Source organism: Arachis hypogaea, chromosome 9 (assembly GCF_003086295.3).
Source record: "Arachis hypogaea cultivar Tifrunner chromosome 9, arahy.Tifrunner.gnm2.J5K5, whole genome shotgun sequence".
NCBI lineage: Eukaryota > Viridiplantae > Streptophyta > Magnoliopsida > Fabales > Fabaceae > Arachis > Arachis hypogaea.
In genome coordinates this window covers 35,892,517-35,906,107 of record NC_092044.1, presented here as the reverse complement: position 1 = coordinate 35,906,107, position 13,591 = coordinate 35,892,517, and the positions used below count along the sequence as shown (strand labels likewise).

At 32.9% G+C, this 13,591-nt stretch overlaps 1 long non-coding RNA gene across 4 annotated transcripts; it reads right to left on the bottom strand.

Annotated features, from left to right (window-relative positions):
• Positions 1-591: 591 nt before the first annotated feature.
• Positions 592-11,790, bottom strand: LOC112709097 (uncharacterized). Of its 4 annotated transcripts, none has more exons than XR_011865660.1 (5): positions 11,617-11,790; positions 11,478-11,537; positions 5,100-5,163; positions 4,933-4,974; positions 592-1,244 (listed from the first exon to the last, which is right to left on the bottom strand). It is a non-coding gene; the product is annotated as an uncharacterized lncRNA (long non-coding RNA). The 4 variants fall into 4 exon arrangements; XR_011865662.1 differs by having other exon boundaries at positions 5,100-5,116; XR_011865661.1 differs by lacking the exon at positions 592-1,244 and adding an exon at positions 2,300-2,550.
• Between the last annotated feature and the right edge of the window lie 1,801 nt (positions 11,791-13,591).

The window sequence follows — 13,591 nt, the reverse complement described above, 5'->3', positions numbered from 1 at the left end:
TTCTTAAAAACATTATAGGAATTCCAACCTTCAACTTCAAAGCGTGATGAGGTAATCCTGAATATTGGAGGCTATTTAAAAACTCTAGAGTAAGTGTTTCAGTAGCATGCTGTCCACTTCCATAAGATTTGTCAACACTATCTGAACTCAAGTAAATTTTTTCATCTCTTGAAATTTTCATGATATTATATTGATTTACGTTCTCAACGACATCAAGCGTAGAACAAAAAATTGCTCGTGATTGCAACCAATTAGAATCCAAGTGATTTTCAAGAAGATTTGGATATATACAATCCACAATAGAACTAAGATGATCTTCAAAATTTGATATGAGCAACTTAGTAGGAATCATAATCTTAGAGATGCCATCATTAGGCCCACCTATATTGCCATCTCCAACATTTAAGATCCATTATTGTGAAAACAAAGCCAATTCATCATTATCAGCATGTGAAGATTCCTCTAGTCTCATATTTTTGGTAAGTCTCAAAACACTACAATAGTCCCATATGTAAGAGGAAGATATGCTTGCATTTACAATTTTTGTCATACCACCTCCAGGAATGATAGGAAGAATTTGTCTAAAATCTCCACGAAAAACTACTGCCTTCCTACCAAAAGGCAAATTAGCATTATTATTATTTGTAGATAACATAATGTCTCTTAAACTTTTATCAAATGCCTTAACACTATATCTGTGAACCATAGGCGCTTCATCCCATATGATACGCTTTGTTTGCTTTAACAACTCTGCTAGTTCACTATTTTATTTGATAATACATACAAAATCTTCATGCACAATGGTATAGCAAACCTAGAATGAGCTACTCTACCTCCAGATAGTAGCAAAGCAGCAATTTCACTCAATGTAACAGTAAGAACAATTATTTCTTGTGACCTTGAAAAAGAAGTCAAAACTATCCAGAGATAAGTCTTACCTATTCCTCCATGGCCATATACAAAGAATACTCCGCCATTTTTTTTAGAAACTACTTCCACAATTTTCTCAAAAATACCTTGTTCTTGGGTTAAGAATGAGAATAATGTCTGAAACTCATTTTTCAAATTATTCTTATCATAGTTTAGCTCCTTATAAATTAAACCATTTTGAAATTTCAGCCTCACAAAATATTTTGGAAAAGGCATTGGAAGAAATTCCTTTAAACTCTTCTTATTATCTTGCAGTATCATCTCAATTTCATATAAGCATCTTGTTTTTAGCTGATCATCAGTCAAAGATAAATCTGCAAACAAAAAGAAAAAAAAAACAATATAAGAACAAATAAAATAGTTATAGTAAGCAACACAATATGAATCATTAAAAAATAAAATTTTATTAGAATCAAAGGAGAACCTGAATTTTTTGACAATTTTCTTTCATTATACAAAATATCATTAGATAGAATCCTCCAAATTTCTTCCCAAACACTATTTGACATCAACATCACCGTGAAAAGCTTCCTTAGATAATCATCTAAACCGCAACATGAAGCTTCTTTGATAGCTTCAATATATTCTCTATCATCATTAAGTAATCCCAAAGCAAAGCAAGCATCTCTAAAACTATTGTGAATAATACCATTTGCACTTTTGATTTGGTCATGGTTGGTAGGACCTCGAACAAAATTCGACATCATTCATAAATAAAATAACTCTCCACATGTTGGAGGTACATAATAAAGCCTTCCAATAGTACAGTCACACTTTCTTTTTGACCAAATTTTTTATTTTTTTATTATAAACAAAGAATCTTGGAAACTCAGAATGTGCCAACTTTTTAGCCTCAGACTATTATTAGCATCCATCCATGCAGTAAACACTAATTGATCAATCCCGGATTTTGACAGAATATCATGAATATCTTTACCATTTTCATATAGAATTGGATTCCGACCAGGAAAATGAAAGCTCAATCTCTGTACAGCAGGTTCTCTAGAATGAATGGGGTATGCAAATATTCTCCAAATAGCTTCACATGGGGATATATGTCTACAATCAAGATAGCTTTTTATTTCATCAATAACTTTATTTGAGCATTCACTATCATTAGCATTATCTAAAATAGCAGTGACACGATCATAACCTTTGTTTATATATTTGAAGAGATACTTAATTGCTCTACTCTGGTTACACCACTTAACATTCATGTGTGCTTGATATTTCATTAGCAAAGAAGGATTGTAAGGAACAACATAGCAATTATCTTAGCCACATTTCCTTTTTCAGCATAACAACCAGTCTTTCTTCTTCTATATATTAGATACATTTCAACATCAATAGTTGTTAAATCAGCAAAAGACTTGGGATAGAACTTTGAACAACGACCTTCTTTCATACATGGTGAAAATATATTTGCCGAACTACATGGACCATAAAGCATAAATTTTTTTACAGCCTTGTACAACTCTGGATGCTCAAATTGATTAGGAATCTCAGCACAAATTACTTTATCTATATCTTTTGGATCTGAAAAATTGCTTAAAGAATCCCAGAATATCAATATATGAGCATGTGGTAGACTTCGTTTCTGAAAGTCAATTGTGTGAACATCTGCACATAAAACATAGTATAGTACATATTAGCAACTATAGATATACTTGATGTTTCTTAAATAGTATATACTTTTTTTAATGTACACCTTACCAGCAACAACTTTACCAAAGAACCTTTCCTTTTTCAAATCTTTAATTAGCATATCAAGATTCATTTTGAACATTCGACAAACAATATCAGGACGATGTACAAGTTTGAGATGTAAAGGGTCTAAGAGTCGCTTGATCTCTGGCCATTTTGAATTACATGTGAAAATGATGAACAAATCTGGATAACCATCATGTCCACAAATTGCAGCACAATCATGGTATAAGCCATCCATATAAAGCCTACTTCCTATAAAACTTGATGGAAAAACTATTCTTTTTCCTACACTTGAGTCACTTGTTTGACATGTAGATTTAGCATTTTTCAAACTCTGTAATATTCAGCTCTAAGTTCATTTTGATGAATCCTAAAATATAACAAATGTTCTGACTCAATCATAGTGTAAGAATCCATTACAACAACAACAAAGCCTTGTCCCACTAAGTGGGATCAGCTACATGAATCAAATGATGCCATTGAGCTCTGTTATGTATCATGTCTACAAAGAGACCGTTTACATGTAGATCTCGTTTGACCACCTCATGGATGGTCTTCTTAGATCTTCCTTTGTCTTTCACCCCTTGTCCATCTTCCATCTCATCCACCCTCTTGACTAGGTGTTCTGTCGGTCTTCTTCTCACATATCCAAACCACCTGAGACGTGATTCTACCATCTTTTTACAATGGGTGCTACTCCAACTCTCTTTCTTATATCTTCGTTCCTTATTTTATCTAATCATGTATGACCACTCATCCATCTCAAAATCTTCATCTCTGTCACACTCAACTTATGTTCGTGCTTCCCTTTGGCTGTCCAACACACCGTACCATAAAGCATAGCCAGTCTTATACCAGTGTAATAGAATTGACCATTAAGTTTTAAAGGCACTTTTTGTTGCATATAAAATCAGATGCACTCTGCCATTTTGACCAACATGCTTGGATCCTATGATTTACATCCTGTTTAATCTCTCCATTATCATGTATGATGCACCCAAGATACTTAAAACTCCGCCTATGTTACACTTGTGGTACATAGCCGGTCCTAAGCCCGGATAGGTTGTGTTAGGTCTTTGACAACCAACATAAAAATATAGTCGAATCCCCATGACATGTAAGCATCCACTACAAATTACTGAAAAAGTATTTTAGGAACCAGTACTGTTGGAGCTTCTGTTTTCCTGGTTTGAAGCCTAAATGCAAAAAATTATCGCATGGTCAATTCGCTCCTCATGTTAGGTTTCAAACTCCCGATGATTTTATGTTGAATATCAACTCTATAGCCATCTTCTCCATATGGAAAAAGAAGTAGATATTGTAAACCAAGATAAGCAACATGAATCTCATTTATACGCTTTAAGCGACCATCTTGCCTTTCTAAGATTATATCTCTGGTTGATGAAAGAGAATCAATATCACCAACAACTAAAGTTGCCACTTCAGAAACACCCGGCAAATTATAAATTATTCCATCTTTTTCCCTTGAACTTAAAAGCTTCAACCTTACATGTTGTGTATTAGAACCTGCGAATCTTTCTCTCGCCATTCTAAATGATTTTGCCAAAGCATTATTCTCATCTAACATATTTTGTAAGTTGTCAACAATCTCAGGGTCAATAGCATATTCAGAATCATTTGACTTATAACATCAATAAAAAAGAAGTAAAAAAAATAAGAACTTCTATAGGTAAATAAAATGATATAAAAAATAGACAAAAAATATAAATAAAAAAATGAAATATTAGTAATTGAGTTTAAATAAAGCAAATTACCTAAATGGTGCTATCCTATTGTTTACTTCGTTTTCTGTGTCATAGATATACAACTGACCAAATTTAGGTTTTTTACTGGGCATAGGCATTAAACTACCAATATAACGAACATTTTCTCCACTAATATTATAGACCGTTGGAGCACGTCTATGGCCTTTGTTTATAGATGAGTCCACCCAGAAGAAGTAAATGCAAACATTTGATTATATGCTCTGATATTATTTTGAAAATTCTTGTAATACTTTGAACCATAGTCATAAAGTAACTCTTTTAGAACTTCAGGAGGCTATGTTAGAAAAGGCAACTGCAGTTTTCCTAAACTGCAGCATAGGCTAAACTCTGGAATGATATAATTTCTATTTTTTTGATTTCTTTCATCATACCACATTAAAGCACCACACTCTTGACAAATTAAAATTGGATCACCGAAATCAAAATAATCTACATTACATGACAAAATGTTTTCTTTAGAATATACAATTAGGAAAAGAATATTTATAGGTAAAAAGTAACCTTTTACCTCCATATGTGAACAGAAAGTTATTTTCTTGGTGACCATTACCTGTATCATATCAAATATAATATTTCTCAACTAAATAAATTTAATTTAAAATGAAATAAATGTAAAAGTAATTGACAAAATGAATATACATGGAATAATATAATAAAAACATAGCATAATAGTACCTTCTTGAAAATCAGTGCTGCTTTCATATAAACCAACATTCAAAGAGAAATTTTTGAGAAGTTGCTAGCATATAAAATAGAAAAGTTAAACACTAAACTAACTCAAAGAATGGGTAACAATACTAATAGCATAAAAAATTAATTTATCATAGCAAACTCACCAAAAATATCATCATAGTTGAAATCATAATTAACTCTAACAGAAACTAATCCATCTTTAAAATATCAAATTCATAATCTTGAGAAAATAACTTTATCCCATTGATCACATGTCGTCCAAAAGATAAATGACAACTTGGATGTGTCATAGATTTCTTCGTATTTGAATAAACTTGACCAGCAGAAACTTCACATTGATATGCATTTGGATTAAAAGATATTTGTGAAAAAGACTCTAGTCTTTCAAGTTCATCAGTCAACATATGTGCTGGTAGGTATGAAGTACTTTCAACAAATTCTCTATCCTTGCAGTTTTTTCTTGAATTTTCACCAATACCAATGAAAATCTTTTTCCTTTTTGACTCTCTATTAGTGATTTTAGCTAACACTTTTCTTTTTCCTAAATTTTTCATATTCCTTTCTTCAATTTGAGAGTCACCAGTTCTTTTTTGTCGCCCTCTTTTCAGGAGTAATATTGATTTTGTTCTTAATCTAACCTTTCTACACTCATCTTTAGTAGAATTCATTCTTTTCTTTCTAATAATAACTGCAAAAATTACAATAAGATAAACTAATAAGCTCTAATATCAAATACTAAATCATAATATAATACTTTAAAATAGAAAGTAATTTAAATTAAAGATGTCTAATAAAATTGATACAAACTAATGAGTAAGTATTACTTAAATATGTATAAACAACCTATGTATAAATTCAAGTTAACTGCCATATGTGATTGAAATAAGAATGATAGCATGTATAATAGATTGAAATGAGGTTCATGTGATAATTTAATATCATGTAATGTAATACACAACAATGGTTAGGTCCACATTAAATTCAATCTGAATTAATATATTATAGTGCTTTTATAAGAATATAAAATTTGCAACTCGCATATATTTTAAATTGTATACGATCATGTTGGAGTAGATAAAAAGAATTCTTTGATCCTTCTCCAAGAACACATGAATTTTTCGTGCCTTAATGTGTACGATGGATTGAGTTGTCAGGGTAGTATCATAAATAATAATGGTAAGAACATGACTGACTGACCTTGCTATTTCTTTGTATTAAAGTGAGGCATAAACAGTGCCTAATTTTACTCATGCCATACATGTCTTATGCACATATGTTATTACTCTAAAATCTAAAGTATATAAGAACTTGTATTACATTTATTTTCTCAAGACTCAATACAATATTTCGAATTATGTTAGAGAAATTTGGATAGATTTCTTTATTGTATTTACTTTCTCAAGACTTAATACATCATTTTCATAAGACTTAACACAGTAGTTTGAGAGATGATAAAGTCTGAGATAAATTTAAAAAATTTGGACAGACATTTACAATCATAAGGATTTTTGAACTTCCCCTACAAACATAAAAACTCCAATGAGCAGACTTTCCATTACCACTTGTAAAATCAGCAACTAATTTTAGGCTTAGCAATTCAACAAACATGTAATGTGAAAGAAAAAGGAAGTGATGCAATTCACTGATTATTAGTTCTGCTACCTAATATTTATAATACAAAGCAATTCATCAAACATGTAATGTGCAAGGAAGCAATGCTATAAAAAATCAACAACTAAAAGGCTTAGCAATTCAACAAACATGTAATGTGCAAGAAAAAGAAAGTAAAGTAATTTACCGATTATTAAGTTTCGCTACCTAATATTTATAATACAAAGCAATTCATCAAACATGTAATGTGCAAGGAAGCAATGCTATAAAAAAATAATGATTATATATTGAAATTCATCAAACATGTACTATGTAGTGAAAGAAAGTAAAATAATTGACCAATCTCTTGTTTGAATATAAGCATAAAGTTATAAACAAACCCACTCTCCAATCATATTAGGATCAAGGTAAGAGTAAAAAGGATTACAAAGTTGTTCACATGAAATTGAAGTAGTTGATGCAGTGGTAAGGTGGTGAATTGAATCGTTAACAGTGGTAGAGAGCAGATGATTGAGCGACTCAATTGGTGGTAGAGGGTGTCGTTGCGACAGAGATCGAAGAAGAAGACCCAGTGAAGTGACTCTTGAAGCAGTGTTCTTTGGAGGTTACAGGTTGAAAGCGAAGGTTCAGGCGGAACATCGAATAGGAACTTCATTACAATTTGTGGGTGACTGTGTGAGGAGTGAGATTAGACGAAAGGTGAAGGAGGGTTAAAATTGGAAGAAGATTTTTGTTAGGCACTTAATCTCATAATTTGTAATTGGGGATTTATAGTTGGAGTAAAAAAGTGGGAAACATTTCTCAGGGTATTTGCAGTTGGAGTAAAGAGACGGAAAACATTTCTAATTTAGGTACAATGAGGAGATGCCATCTGGCAATTTTTGACTACAAAATTAGATATATATATATATATATATATATATATATATATATATATATATATATATATATATATATATATATAATGGATTTTAGGCAGGTTCTTGTTTGTAATTGGGGATTTAAGTTGGAGTAAAAAAGTGAAAAATATTTCTTAGGGTATTTGCAATTGGAGTAAAAAGATGAGAAACATTTCTAATTTAGGTACAATAAAGAGATGCCATCTGGCAATTTTTGGCTGCAAAATTAGATATATATATATATATATATATATATATATATATATATATATATATATATATATATATATGTATGGATTTTAGGCAGGTTCTTGTCTTCAATTCTTTCTTAGAGGATTGAAAGCATTTGGACTCTTGAAAAATAGTCACGCCTTGGAGCCTAGAGTTGGAATAAATTAAAATTAAAATAGTCTTGCTATACTACCTGAGCTTGTGGCAGTTAATATTTCAGCAAATACTCCAGCATTCTGAAATGGATTAGGACCTGCTACTTTGGTTGTTTTTTGGATGAGGTCTACCTCAACAATGAGTGGAACTATAGGAGCATGAGTTTGACTTCTTAGTGGCTTCACAATGGGTTGTTTTGCCGTGAATTGGAATGGTTGTGTCGTAGGCTGCAGGAATATGTTGTGGGATGCATTGTGCGCTTTATTTATTTAAATAAAATAAATTTCTTATTTACTCAATTAAATATATTTTTGAAATTTTACCATTTTAAATATTTAGGTATTATTTTGCTGACACAAGGAACGAAATTGCATATTACAATAATTACACGGTTACTCGAAGTGAAATTCAAAAGGAATAGAAAAGGGGTGTTTGCACTTTTGTTACTAGCAAAATTGGGGTAATAACGGCTATAAATAGCATGTTCCTTGCCAATATTTTTTCAAACTACATCGTTTGCAAATATTCATTTGTGGAAGAGGGGGAGATTATGTAACGACCCAACTCCCAGTATGCCATGGTCATACAAGAAGCTAAGTGTTACCAACTTGTTCTTCCTAATTATTTACCATTACTTAACATATGAGCCTGTTCCTTGTTAGAACGTTGCCAATTTTACGAGTAACCTTTTTTTTTTTTTGCGGACATTCAGGTAAAATATACAAGCATATAATAAGAATAATAGAAAAGTGGCATAAAGAAACATAGAAACACAGCTGATAATATACATCATGTACACTATAACAAAACATGTAGCGTTTACACAAGATCAAGTCAGTTTACATCCTCGTCATCCTACGTAGCTAATATTTACACGACACTCCCAGGGCCTGGCCCATACAAAAAGCCGCTAAACTGGCACCTAGGCTAGCCTAACCACTATATAGCTCCTAGCTCTCGGGTGTACTAACACAAGTGAGAGACTATCTATCCAATAATGTTAGACTAGAGTGTCATCAAAAGAATGCTCCTTCCGCAGTCAAACTATATCTACTCGTGGCTGTTCGGAGAATCGCCGTGAGGCTCGTCCATCTCCTCATCCTGCTCTATCTCTATCTCAGGATCCTCCTCCTCCTCGTCATCCGCAGCTACAACTATATCCTCAGATCCACCAGAAACACTGCTGTCACTATGTACAAAACCATTCGCGAGCACAGGTCCGTTCGCGTATATAGGAGCTACCCCATCATCCGATAGTGCCGGCTCATCAGGCTGTGGAAAGTCAGGGATCGGCTCAGGGGGAAAGTCCCACTCTGGTGGTATCACAGGTGCGTAGTCACCAGCTAACTCGGGCTCATCAGGAACGATAGGCTCAGGTTACGCCTCATTCAAAGGTTGAGCTGGTATAGGGTGCTCGGGGTCAACAGGAAAAGGATGTACAGGTGCGTCAGGATGTAACCAGGATAAGGGAAAGTCGTAAGGAGCATCAGGGTCAAAATGCGGGCTCGACAGAGGATGTTGAAAGGCTCGATCAGGTAACGCGTATCGTCTAATACGAGGCTCCAATCCCATGATGAAATAACTGTGATGTACCGGATCCTCGTAGACGTAAGGGTCCTCGAACTCATAGAAGATCACGCCCGTCTCCATCTGGGGGAGGAAGGGAGAGAGAAGGGGTAAGAACTGGGGAGTTCTTAGTAGGGTCGGGGTTATTAGTTACGTTCGTTTATTTGGGGTCGATTAATAGATGAATAACATAATATAGCGAAGCAGTAAACAAAAGATAAAGACAGAAAGAGAAAGTAGAGACAATAGAAAGCAGAACACAAACAAAAGAATACAAGAAAATAAAACATAGAAATAGCATACAAGCAGACAAACACAAAGAAATAGATCACACACAGAAAGGAATGCAACAGAGAATGATGCGCAGACAAGAATGATGCATGTCTAGTCCTAGCACAGGCCATGAGCTCATGTGTCGGTTAGCACCTGCATTCCCGACATTTATCCGGTCACGAGTTCACGATTTCCCGGATACGATTTTCCGTTCAAATAAATGCGCATATAATTATTAGCAGCTCTATTGAGACAGCCTCTGCTTTCTACTCGCAGGAAATATACTCTTGGGAACGGAAAATTACTCTTGGGTTGCCTCAGGGCAACAGAAAAATAAACAAACATCTCTTGGGTTGCATTAAGCAACATATATATATATATATATATATATATATATATATATATAATATCTCTTGGGTTGCATTAAGCAACATATATATATAATATAATATCTCTTGGGTTGCATTAAGCAACATATATATATAATATCTCTTGGGTTGCATTACGCAACATATATATATATATATAATATACTTCCTCCTTATCTCTTTACTTTACTCTGGTTACTCTGTTTTCTGTGTTTCTCTACTCTGCGCTGATTACTCTATTCTCTGTGTTTCTCTGCTTAACATATGTATTTAAAGCTTATGTAAACTTCGGTATGAATAGTTAGCTTGTCCCAAGTATAGGTTCATTAAGTCTATACTGAAACATTTTAACTTTTCATATAATACCTAACCCTAGTCGCAACTCAAGTACTAACTAAGTTGTCCTAGTTCGTTCACTAGTCTCTGTCTGTTTTCTGTTATTAAAACTTTACAGACTTTTTCTTTGACTTTTATCTTTTCTTCAACCTTTATCTTTTCTTTATCTTTTCCTCACTAACATGTTATTACCACTCCCTAAGTGTTTTATGAAGGTACTCATGAGATTCTGCACTTAAAGTTGTCTTTCTAAAGCTTTTACAGAAAACTGCCTTTTCTGCATTATTTTATTATTTTTATTAAAATATTATTTTTAATTAAATATTATTATTTAATATTTTATTATTATTTATTATTTTATTATTAAATTTTCGAAAATTAACTTATCTTTTACCTTTAACCTTTAAAATTCACTTTTTACCACCCGTAACTTTTAATATTTCTACTTTTACCACCCTAACTTTCAGGAATTACCAAATAACCCCTAAAACACCAAAAATTTTACTTCCTTGCCCTTTTTAAGATCTAAGGCCTGTTCTTCATTGTTCTTCATCACACTCAAAGTGTTCTTCATGTTCTTCATAAATTCTTCAAATTCTTTCTCTGTTTTTACCCGTTTTTCAATCTTTTCAGCAACCGATTTTTACTACAATTCATAATAAATTAGCAGCCACTAAAACCCCATCTTTTCTACATGATTTCATCACAAATTGAACCTCAATTTAAGCCTAGGGTTTCGTTTTTCCAGCTGCCCCAAGAACATGAACATAAAGCTTGAATTTCATCAAATTTCATCAAAATTTCACCAAATTTTCACCAAGAATCAATCATATATGCAACCAATTTTTAGCACAGCCAAATAATACAACATTCACACATCTCAAACACAAATAATCAAGATTAATTTCGTGACACCCTACCTGGTTTTGCTGCTCCTAATTCAATCAAACTTTCAGGTGGTCCTTAAGCACTTTTTCCTCCTAAATCACACCAAGAAACACATATTTAACCATGTTTCCTTGAAACTGAATCAAAAGAGAGATGGTGCAGCCAACTCACCTTGATCCCAGCCTTGATAAATCATATGATCATGTAGAGAAAGAAGAGAGGATCATTTTGGTCGGATTGGAATTTTGATTTGAGTTTTAGTTCAGCAGAAATCAAGCTTTGAAGATTTGGAACTAAGAACTTTTCTCTCTTTTTCTCTCTACCTATTTTCGGCCACAAAGTGAAAATGAGCCAGCCTTGGGGGTTTTGGGGGTGTAGGGTGAGTTTTGATTGGTTGGCTTGGAGGTGGATTAAAATAATATTAAAATATCTCAGGTGTATAACTACTAAAACTAGGTGTATTGGAACACTTGCAAAAACATCTCTAAAAATTATTTTCTGAGCTACTAGCATAAATGACACTAGTAACATATTTATTATGAGAATAAGACATGAATAATGAGGCCTTAGCATTGCTAAAGTCATCAGAGAGTGCTGGTGCTAAGCTGCACTAGTGAACTGTGAACCCGGTTAAACCGATTTTCTGTTTTTAACTAAAACTGACCAGGTAACCTTATAATATCATTCAAGAAACTTTTATTACTAATATAATGATAATATTACCCTATTATCTCTCTTCTCTCATTAATCGAGTCCGGTTCGTCAAACTGAGACTATCTACGAAAAACCGGATCAAAACTCCTAACCGATACGGTTCAAAAACTATGTTCTTTGTAACTGCATTATCGAGCTTGCCTCATAAAAGGTTCTAACTTAACGATGACATAATGACAATTAGGATTGAGATACATGATAATATATCAAAGCTTCTCCCCTTACTGATCCTCCGGAGTTCTCCGTACTTTCAGAAAAGATCTCACGTACTCGAAAACCGGGGTTGTTACAGATTAGAGAGAAAGAGGAGGAAAAAATGTCGTGCAATAAGACATTAATAGACTAAACGAAGACAGCCACATTATGGGCTATCTAAATGGGCAAGTTAGAGGTGCTTAATTTTTTTTAGTTATGAAAATTAGAATTTTAATAACATTTTTGTTTAAATTAGTATAAATATAATCTTATTAGTGTATGTTAGTATTAATTTTTAGTTGTTACGATGATAGATAGTTAAATTTAAAATCTATTTATTTAGATTAGTGGATAAGTCAGTTTAGATTAGTATAAATATAAACTTGTTAGTATTAATTTTTAGTCGTTAAGATGATAGAGATTTAAATTTAAAATTTATATATTTACAATTAAATTAGTGTAAATATTTACAATTGTTAATGTATGTTAGTTTTAATTTTCAGTTGTCAAGATGATGGAATTTAAATTTAAAATTTATTTATTTAAATTAGTTGATAGAAAAATAAATTAAAAGATATAATTTTGAATATCTTTATTTACTATTTTTCTTTTATTTTCTTAGAATTAAACTTATTAATTTTATTACGAATGTGTATCTATTATGTTATAATTACCCGATACTCAACTCTCCGAATGCTATAATTTTTTATTGCTAGGTGCACCGACTCTCCATTATAGAATTTGTGCTAAATTCGCAATTCCACACTCTCATCTAAGTTGCAGTCATCGGGGCCCCTGCAACCAAAAGGCAATGTATCGACCTTCATAGAATCAAGGGCTAATATAGAATAATGGCTTAGAACTTGCGAACGAAGGAGAAGAGGAGGTGGTGGTGGCATGTTAAATCCTGATTGTGTAAATTTAAAATCGTGTGTTTTTGGAACGGACTCTATCTTGTCATAACTGTCATTTTCAGAACCAATTTCAACTCAGTCTTTATCTGTCTCTAAGTCATTTGAAAATCTAGCATTCAGTGGTACAAATGACGCTTCCCTAGTTCCCTTGGCACCCCAATATCGGTTCTTCGGGTGTGACTCACTCCGGCGTAAAACTTGACATACCTGAACATGAAGATGAAGAACTTTAACCTATGTCCACATCTTCAACATAAAGCTACACCGCTTGTTGTACCACAATCTTCCTATACATTTCGAACATAGCACAAACATGCTCGTCA